Source organism: Carlito syrichta, unplaced genomic scaffold, assembly GCF_000164805.1.
Source record: "Carlito syrichta isolate Samal-C Ts95f unplaced genomic scaffold, Tarsius_syrichta-2.0.1 Scaffold314855, whole genome shotgun sequence".
NCBI lineage: Eukaryota > Metazoa > Chordata > Mammalia > Primates > Tarsiidae > Carlito > Carlito syrichta.
Genome location: NW_007258951.1, coordinates 27782 through 36822, shown reverse-complemented (window position 1 = coordinate 36822; position 9041 = coordinate 27782).

Genomic DNA, 9041 nt, shown 5'->3' with positions numbered 1-9041 from the left:
TGTTCTTTAGCTTGTAGCTATATCACTGTAATCCCTGCTTCCATCTTTGCATGGCATTCTTTCTAATGTCTCTGTGTATCCCCTTCTCTTTTTATAAGGACACCAGAAATTAGATTTAGGACCTATCTAATACCATAGAATCTCCTCTGGATTCTTAACTAATCACATCACAAAGACCCTATCTACAAATAAAGTTACATTCTGATGTCCTGGGTGGATATAAACTGGGGAAGGGATACTATTCCACTCAGTACAATAATTAATAAATAATCTTGGAAATTAAAAAATCTAGTCCCTGTCAATGTCTATGGCCATGCCACCCTGAATATGCCTGATCTTAAAATAACTACTCCCAGCCAGGCTCGGTGGCTCAGCCTGTAATCCCAGCACTTTGGGAGGCCGAGGTGAGTGGATTGCCTGAGCCCACGGGTTCGAGACCTGCCTGGGTAACTTGGCAAGACCTCATCTCTACAATAAATCAAAAACTAGCCAGGCATGGTAGCACATGTCTGTAGTTCCAGCTACTTGGAAGGCTGAGGTGGAAGAATCACTGGAGCCCAGCAGGTTGAGGCTGCAGTGGCCGGGAGCAGCCACTGCACTCCAGTCTGGGTGACAGAGTGAGACTCCAACTCAAAAAAACACAAAAAACTGGTCCCTAAAATAAATTTCTAAAAAATAAAGAACCTGATAGTTGGGATAAACTCTAAAGCACAAAATGAGAGACTAATAACTGGAAGACTTTTTTTTTTTTTTTTTTTACATTTTACTATTAGAAACTTTTAAGCCAAGCTCACTCACAAATGTTAGCAAAGATTAGAAAATTCTAGAAAATCTGAACAAAATTTACCAAAGGCTTTCTCTAACATTTTATCTAACAGTTATATATGAAGACAAGGAGAGAGAGAGAGAGGTGATGATATTGATCTGCTTAGCAAACAGGAAACTTTTATTTTTTCTCCAAGTACTCATGGAATATTTACAAAGTCTACCAAATACTAATGCACAGAGGATTTTTACAAATTTCTAAGAATGGTTATCATATGTTGTATTTTCTTCTCTCTCTCTCTCTCTCTCTCTCTCTCTCTCTCTCTCTCTCTCTCTCTCGAGTTAGAAATCTTACTCTGTTGGACAGGCTGGAGTGAAGTAGCACAATTACGGTTTACCAAACCCCAACCTCCTGAGTTCAAATGCTCCTTTGGCCTCATCCTCCCAAGTAGCTGGGACTACAGGCACATGTCACCATGCCCAGCTAATTTTTAAAACTTTTTATAGAGGCAAGTTCTTGTCTCACTATTTTGCCCAGGTTGGTCTCGAACTCCTGGGCTCTAGCAATCATCCATCATTGGCTTCTCAAAGTGTTGAGATTACAGGTGTGTGCCACCACATCCAGCCTGTCACATGTTCTATTTTATCATAATGCAAGTAAATTGAGAGTCATCAATAAACAACAGTTTTCCAAGTCAAAAGTTTGGAAACTAAAAATATCTAAATTACTCATGATAAAAACACAATCATCTCAAAAATTCCAAATTATGCAAAACTAGATGATAATGAAGATGTCACATTATCACAATCTAGAATGCAGTTAAAGCAAGTGCTTGGAGAGAAACTCAGAGCCTTCATTTACAAAACAAAAGGAGGGGGAGAGAAAAACAAATTATGCATTCATCTCAAGATGCACTACAGAGCAAGAATAAGGAAAAGAAAGGGGATAAATAATGCAAAATGAGCAAACATTACAGATTGGGAGTGGGAAAAACATGAAGGATCCAAACCAAAAAAACTGGCCAGAAGCCGGGCTCGGTGGCTCAGCCTGTAATCCCGCGCCTTTGGGAGGCTGAGGTGAGTGGATTGTCTGAGCCCATGGGTTCGAGACCCGCCTGGGCGGCGAGACCTCATCTCTACAATAAATCAAAAATTAGCCGGGCATGGTAGCGCGCGCCTGTAATTCCGGCTACTTGGAAGGTTGAGGCGGAAGGATCGCCGGAGCCCAGGAGGTCGAGGGTGTAGTGGCCAGGAGCGGCCACTGCACTCCAGTCTGGGCGACAGGGTGAGACTCCAACTCAAAAAAAAAAAACAAAAAAACTGGCCAGGCATGGTGACTCAAGCCCATAATCCCAGCACTTTGAGAGGCGGAGGTGAAAGGATTGCCTGAGTCCAGGGTTCAAGACCAGCCTAGGCAACTTGGCAAGACCTCATCTCTATAATAAATCGAAAAATTAGCCGAGCATGGTGGCACCTGTAGTTCAGCTACTTGGAAGGCTGAGGCAGAAGGATCGCCTGAGCCCAGCAGGTTGAGGCTGCGATATCCATGAGTGTGTCACTGCAGCCTGAACAACAGTGAGACTCTGACTCAAAACAAAAAAAAACAAACAAACTTAGTTGCTAATAGAATTTATACAATAGACAAAAATAAATTGTAAGTTTTAAAAAGAGAGAAAAGTCACATATTACAATTTATAAAGGGGTACACAACTACAAATATGTTAGAAATGCTTTAATTTATAGGATAAAACATTAGGCCGGGCACAGTGATTCATGCCTGTAATCCCAGCACTTTGGAAGGACAAGTTGGGAGGATTGCTTGAGTCCAGGAGTTCAAGACCAGTCAAGGCAACACAGTGAGACTGCATCTCTACAAAATAATCAAAAAATTAGCCAGGTATGGTGATGTGTGCCTGAATAGCCCAGCTTATCTTAAAGATTTGTTTCAAGCTATTCTGGAGGCTGAGGGGGGAAAGATCACCTGAGCCCACAAGGTGGAGGCTGCAGTGAACTGTAACCATGCCACTGCACTCCAGAATGAGACCCTGACTCAAAAAAAAATTGAGTAAAAGATAAAATATTAAATGCCTTTATGCCAACGAATTTGAAAATGGAGATGAAAAGAAAAATTGAATGCCCGAATAAAATAATCTCTATTATTAAAGAACATATAAATTAGTAATTATACATCTCATTCTTTAAAAAAACCACCTGGCCCAGACAGATTTGTAATTCCTATCTTATATAAAGTATTTCAGAGAATGTTTAAAGAGAAGAAAATTTCTTTAATTCATTTTTAAAAGTTTGTTGCTGTCCAGGCGCGGTGGCTCAGCCTGTAATCCCAGCACTTTGGGAGGCCGAGGTGAGAGGATTGCCTGAGCCCACAGGTTTGAGACCCGCCTGGGCAACTTCGTGAGACCTCATCTCTACAATAAATCACACACAAAAAAAACTAGCCAGATATGGTGGCATGCATCTGCAGTTCCAGCTACTTGGAAGGCTGAGGCAGAAGGATCGCCTAAGATCAGCAGGTGGAGGATGCAGTGGCCGTGAGCGTGTCACTGCACTCCAGGCTGGGCGACGAGTGAGACTCCAACTCAAAAAAAAAAAAAAAAGTCTGTTGCTAAATCTGGAGGAAATAAAAAAAAAAATGACCAAATAGTGTGACTAGATAGAATAATTGTAAATAGAATAGTTCTAGGGCAAATTCAGCAGTGAAAACAAAACGATAACCGAGAATATTATCCAGGAATAAATGGATTGATCAACATCAAAACATTTATTAATGGAACATAGTAAACTGGGTGCCAGTGGCTCACACCTGTAATCCCAGCACTTTGGGAAGCAAGACAGGTGGATTGCTTGAGCCCAGGAGTTTTGAGACCAGGCTGGGCAACAAAGTGAGACCTGTCCCGAAAGAAAGGGGGAAGGGAGGGAGGGAGGAAGGAGATATTAAATTAAAAAGCAGCTGAAAAATTACCATTTCAACCAATTTAATACAGTCTTTGATAAAATACAGCACTCATGTTTAAAAGAAACAAATCTCAGCAAAAAATGGAAGGAAATGTTACCAACTGCGGGTTCTTAGGTTCTCATGTAATAGAAATTGACAAGAGGGCAGATTCCCAAAGGAGGGGCTTATACAAGAGGGACAGCTCAGGAAGAAGAGTTCTCCTGCTGGAGGCTGGCTGGGGCCCTTTATTGCATAAGGGAAGAGTTGTAATGCCAAAGGAAAGGTAAGTTAGCATGATTGGGGAGGAATTTTAACCAGGCAAGCTAGTGTAGATACATACTTCTTCATATGCAAAGTGCAAAAAAATGGTAGATAAGCACTACCTGAGATGGGGATTTTATTATTATAATCAAACAAAGCTTACAATCAGACACTCTCTAGTTCTTGTGCAAATGCGGATGAGGGACATGTATGGAGTTATCTCAAGGAAGATTTATAGTGTAATGCTGCTTATCTTAAAGGGTTTGTTTCAAGGATGTGGTCTGTAGGATGTGGCTCTGACTGGAGAGTTGCTGCAAAGTCTGGTGGTTAAAGTATGAGAGGAAAGCAGAGTCCCATCCTTGCTCTGTTTCAGCAATGGCGTTAACTTGGTAAGTGGTTTGTCAAAACTTCTATTTTGAGGATGATGGCGTCCAGTCAGCATCTCGCTCTTTCTTTTTTTGGAAACCATCCAAAAGCAACAACAGTGACAATCAAAAAAAAGAAAGCAAATTAAAAAATCTAGGAAACTGTTGAAACTTCAAATCCCATAGTAAGTGGAATGACAAACAGTATAGAAATCAGAAAAGGATGCTTGCTAATGCACATCTCAAAATAAGGTTGCAAGATATTTCTCCAAGATTAGAGACATATTCCACCATCCTGAGGATCGTAGAGGCAGCTTCAGCACCCTGGGTTCCTACCTAGGCAACCCAAAACCCAACTCAATGTAAATGGTAAAACGAAACTGAAGTTTAACCAATCAGAAACCATTAATTTCTTACTAGGAATTTTCCTCTGGAATAATGTAAATAAGGATACTGCTGCACTTAAATCAATCAAATATTTGCTTTGCTTTACTTCTGCTTTTACCTTACAAAAGCCTTCCCTCTACCCTGCTCTTCTTTGGAGCCCTAGAACTGCTTACCCCTGAAATAGCCCAATTCGTGAATCTCTGTCTCTTCAAATAAACTCTATAAAAAAGTTAGTGTCTTGGCTGGGCTTGGTGGCTCAGCCTGTAATCCCAGCACCTTGGGAGCCTGAGATGTGAAGATTTCCTGAACCCAGGGGTTTGAGACCAGCCTGGTCAACTTGACGAGACCTTGTCTCTACAATAAAAAAATAAGCCGGGCTCAGTGGCTCAGCCTGTAATCCCGTGCCTTTGGGAGGCTGAGGTGAGTGGATTGCCTGAGCCCGCGGGTTCGAGACCCGCCTGGGCAGGCGAGACCTCATCTCTAACAATAAATCAAAAAAAATTAGCCGGGCATGGTAGTGTGCGCCTGTAGTTCCAGCTACTTGGAAGTCTGAGGCGGAAGGATCGCCAGAGCCCAGCAGGTCGAGCTGTGGTGGCCAGGAGCGGCCACTGCACTCCAGTCTGGGCAACAGTGAGACTTCAACTCAAAAAATAAAAATAAAAATAAAAAATAGCCAGGCGTGGTAGCATGCGTCTGTAGTTCTGTCTACTCAGAAGGCTGAGACAGAAGATTGATGCTGGGTGGCTGTGAGCGTGCGTGTCACTGCACTCTAGCCTGGGCGAAGGAGTAAGACTCCAACTCAAAAAAATAAAGTTAGGGTCTCACTCTTTTGCTCATACTGGAGTGCAGTGGCACAACCATGACTCACTGCAGCCTCGAATTCCTGAGCTGAACCAATCCTCCCTCCTCAGCCTCCCAAGCACACATTGGCTCCCAGAAGGGGGCTGGCTGGGGCCTTTTATTATTATAGAAAAGGAGAGTGTTGAAATGTCAAAGGAAATGTATGTTAGCATGATTAGGAGAAACTAAAACCCTAAAATTTTAATGTGTCTAAGTTTATCTTTTAATAATACAAACTTCCTGCAAAAACAGTTTGAAGAAGAATTAACCTCATTTAAAGATAAATAATCAAAAAGGAAAGAACTAAATAGACAACAAGCAGATGAAAATATGTTCAACAAAGTCAGGCACAGTGGCTCACACCTGTAATCCCAGCACTTTGGGAGGCCACGGCAAGAGGATTTCCTGAGCCCCATGGGCTCAAGAACAGCCTGAGCAACTTGGCGAGACCTCGTCTCTACAATAAACAAATAAAAATTAGCTGGGAGTGGTGGTGCATGCCTGTGGTTTCAGCTATTTGGAAGGCTGAGACGAAAGAATCACCTAAGTACAGTAGGTCAAGGCTGTGGTGGCCATGAGTGTGCCACTGCACTCCAGCTTGGGCAACAAAATAAGACTCTGACTCAAAGAAGAGAAAAGAAAATGTGTTCAACATGATTTTTCATCCGGGGAATGCAACTTAAACCATAATGAGATATCATTATATAACTGGCCACAAGTTTAGCCACTAACTGCTGAAAGTCAAAATTGAGACACAAGAGATGGTGGAAGGAAAGTGACTTTATTCTGAAAGCCATCCGGTGAGGAAATAGCCAGGCTCATGCCTTACACAGACCACTTCAACTCTTAGGTTGTGTGCTGGGGTATAAAAGGAAAACAGGGAACATGTGGGAATGACAATAGGTGCTGAGCTACGCGGCTTGCTCTACTGACTGTCTTGAGTTTTTGCCCTATCTGGTGTATGGGATTCGTGCCATCTAGATGTTGTAGATTAACTGCAGTCTTGAGGTAATCTGCAGGTAGGGGAGAATCCTACTGCCATCCAGTTTGTTTCAAGATTAGCCTCTGGAACTTCTAAGCAAGTACATCATTAGATAAGTGAACACAATGCAAGGGGGTGTCTGGTGGGGAAAGGGAGAAAGAGGGAGAAGAAAAAGGACCTTTAAAAATGCATTTTGAGCCAGGTGTGGTGGCTTAAGCCTGTAATCCCAGCACTTTGGGAGGCCTAGGTGAGAGGATTGAGTCCAGGGGTTCACGACCAGCCTACAATAAATCAAAAAATAAGCCAGGCATGGTGGCATGCACCTGTAGTTCCAGCGACTTGGAAGGCTGAGGAGGAAAGATAGCCTGAGCCCAGTGGGTGGAGACTGTGGTGGCCGTGAGTGTGCCACAGCACTCCAATCTTGGTTACAGAGTGAGATTCCAACTCAAAAAACCAAAATGCATTTTGAAATGAGGTAAATTGGTTACAACTCCCACCTACCAGAATGTCTTACAATAAAAAGATGTTAACAATACCAGGTGTATGTATCAAGCATGTGAAACAGCTGGAACTCTCTACACTGCTGCTAGGATTATGAAACGGTATAACCACTTTGGAAAACTGTTTGGTAATATATTAAAAAGTTAAACATTGACCAGGCACGGTGGCTCAAGCCTGTAATCTCAGTACTTTGGGAGGCTGAGGTGAGGGAATTGCCTGAACCCACGGGTTCAAAAACAGCCTGGGCAACTTGGTGAGACCTCATCTCTACAATAAATCACAAAATTAGTTGGGTGTGGTAGCGAGCACCTGTAGTTCTGGCTACTTGGAAGGCTGAGGGGGAAGGATTGCTAGAGTCCAGCAGGTCGTTGCTGGAGTGACCGTGAGTGAGTGTGCCACTGCACTCCAGCCTGGGCGGCGGAGTGAGACCCCAACAACAACAACAACAAAAAAGTTAAACCTATATCTACTCTATGACCAAGCAATTCCACTTCAAGCGGTTAATCTTAGAGAAATGAAGGCATATGTCCAAAAAAGCTTGTACAATAATATTCACAGCAGTTTTAATGGCCACAAACTGAAAATACTTCAAATGTCCTTCAACAGAGTACATTTTTAAAAAACAAAACCTGTGATATATTCATTTATATGATGATTATTAAAAAGCAAACACAAAAGACTATGTACTATATGATTCCATTTATATGAAGTTCAGGAAAAAGCACAAATCTGCAGTGATAGAAGTTAGAATAGCAGTTATCTCTGTGTAAGGAAATATTGTCTGTGAAGAGCATAAGGGAATCTTCATATTTGAAATGTTCTATATTTTGATCTGAGTGGTGGTTACACAGATCATAGATATACATATTAAATATATAAAATATATAATATATTACATATTGTACACTTAATATTTAGCACTTTGTGTATATGCACTATCTCAAGAAAAAGCAGCAATGAAGGACTCAGGAAAGAAAAGAAGGAAAAACAATGAGATAAATTGAGAATGACAGAGCACAGAAAAGATGTGGAAAAAAAAAAGTAATCACACCAGTGAAATCCAAATTGGAAAGGAAAATTATGCGGAAAGCCTAGTAAGAGACATAGAGAATAGGATGAGAAAAGTAAGCAAAAAGCAATTAAATAAAATGTTAAAGAGAATTAGAATATAATTGGTGACTTCATGAATGTGTAAAATTTTTGACAGTTCAGTTAATTAAACTTTTATAGTTTGTAGTTTTACGTATATATCATGTCAATAAAATATCTTTTCTTTAAAAAATGATTGTCAGGAAAAGAACTGATATGGAAGACAGGTAAAGAATATCCAGTTATACACACATTGCAGAGTTCCCTTGGAGAAAATTGAAATGAGGAAAAACAAATAATTGGAACAAATGTTTCAATATATAATATAAATTTTTTTTTCAAGAATAAAAGACAGCCAGGCTCAGTGGCTCAGCCTGTAATCCCAGCACTTTGGGAGGCCAAGTTGAAAGGATTCCCTGAGCCCACGGGTTCGATACCTACCCAGGCAACTTGGCGAGACCCTGTCTCTACAATAAATCAAAAATTAGCTGGGCAAGGTAGTGCGATCCTGTAGTTCCAGCTACTAGAAGTCTGAGGCAGAAGGATCACTGGAGCCCAGCAGGTTGAGGCTATGGTGGCCGACGGAAAACGTATCACTGCCCTTCAGCCAGGGTGACAGAGTGATACTCCAACTCAAAAAAAAAAAAAGAATAAAAGAGGACTTAAATCTGTAGATTTAAAAAAACATACTTTGTCCCAAGAAAAATTGTTTTGGAATTGTCAGTCCTAAGACATATGTAAGTAAAATTATTGAATTCTAAAAAGAAAGAAACAATACTGTAGACAGTCAGACAAAAAGTTCAAGTCATTTGTAAAAGGAAATAAACTTAGGCTGGGTCAGTCATCGCTAAATATTTAATGCTATAAGACAATTGAGCAAATCGTCTGAGAATAAAGG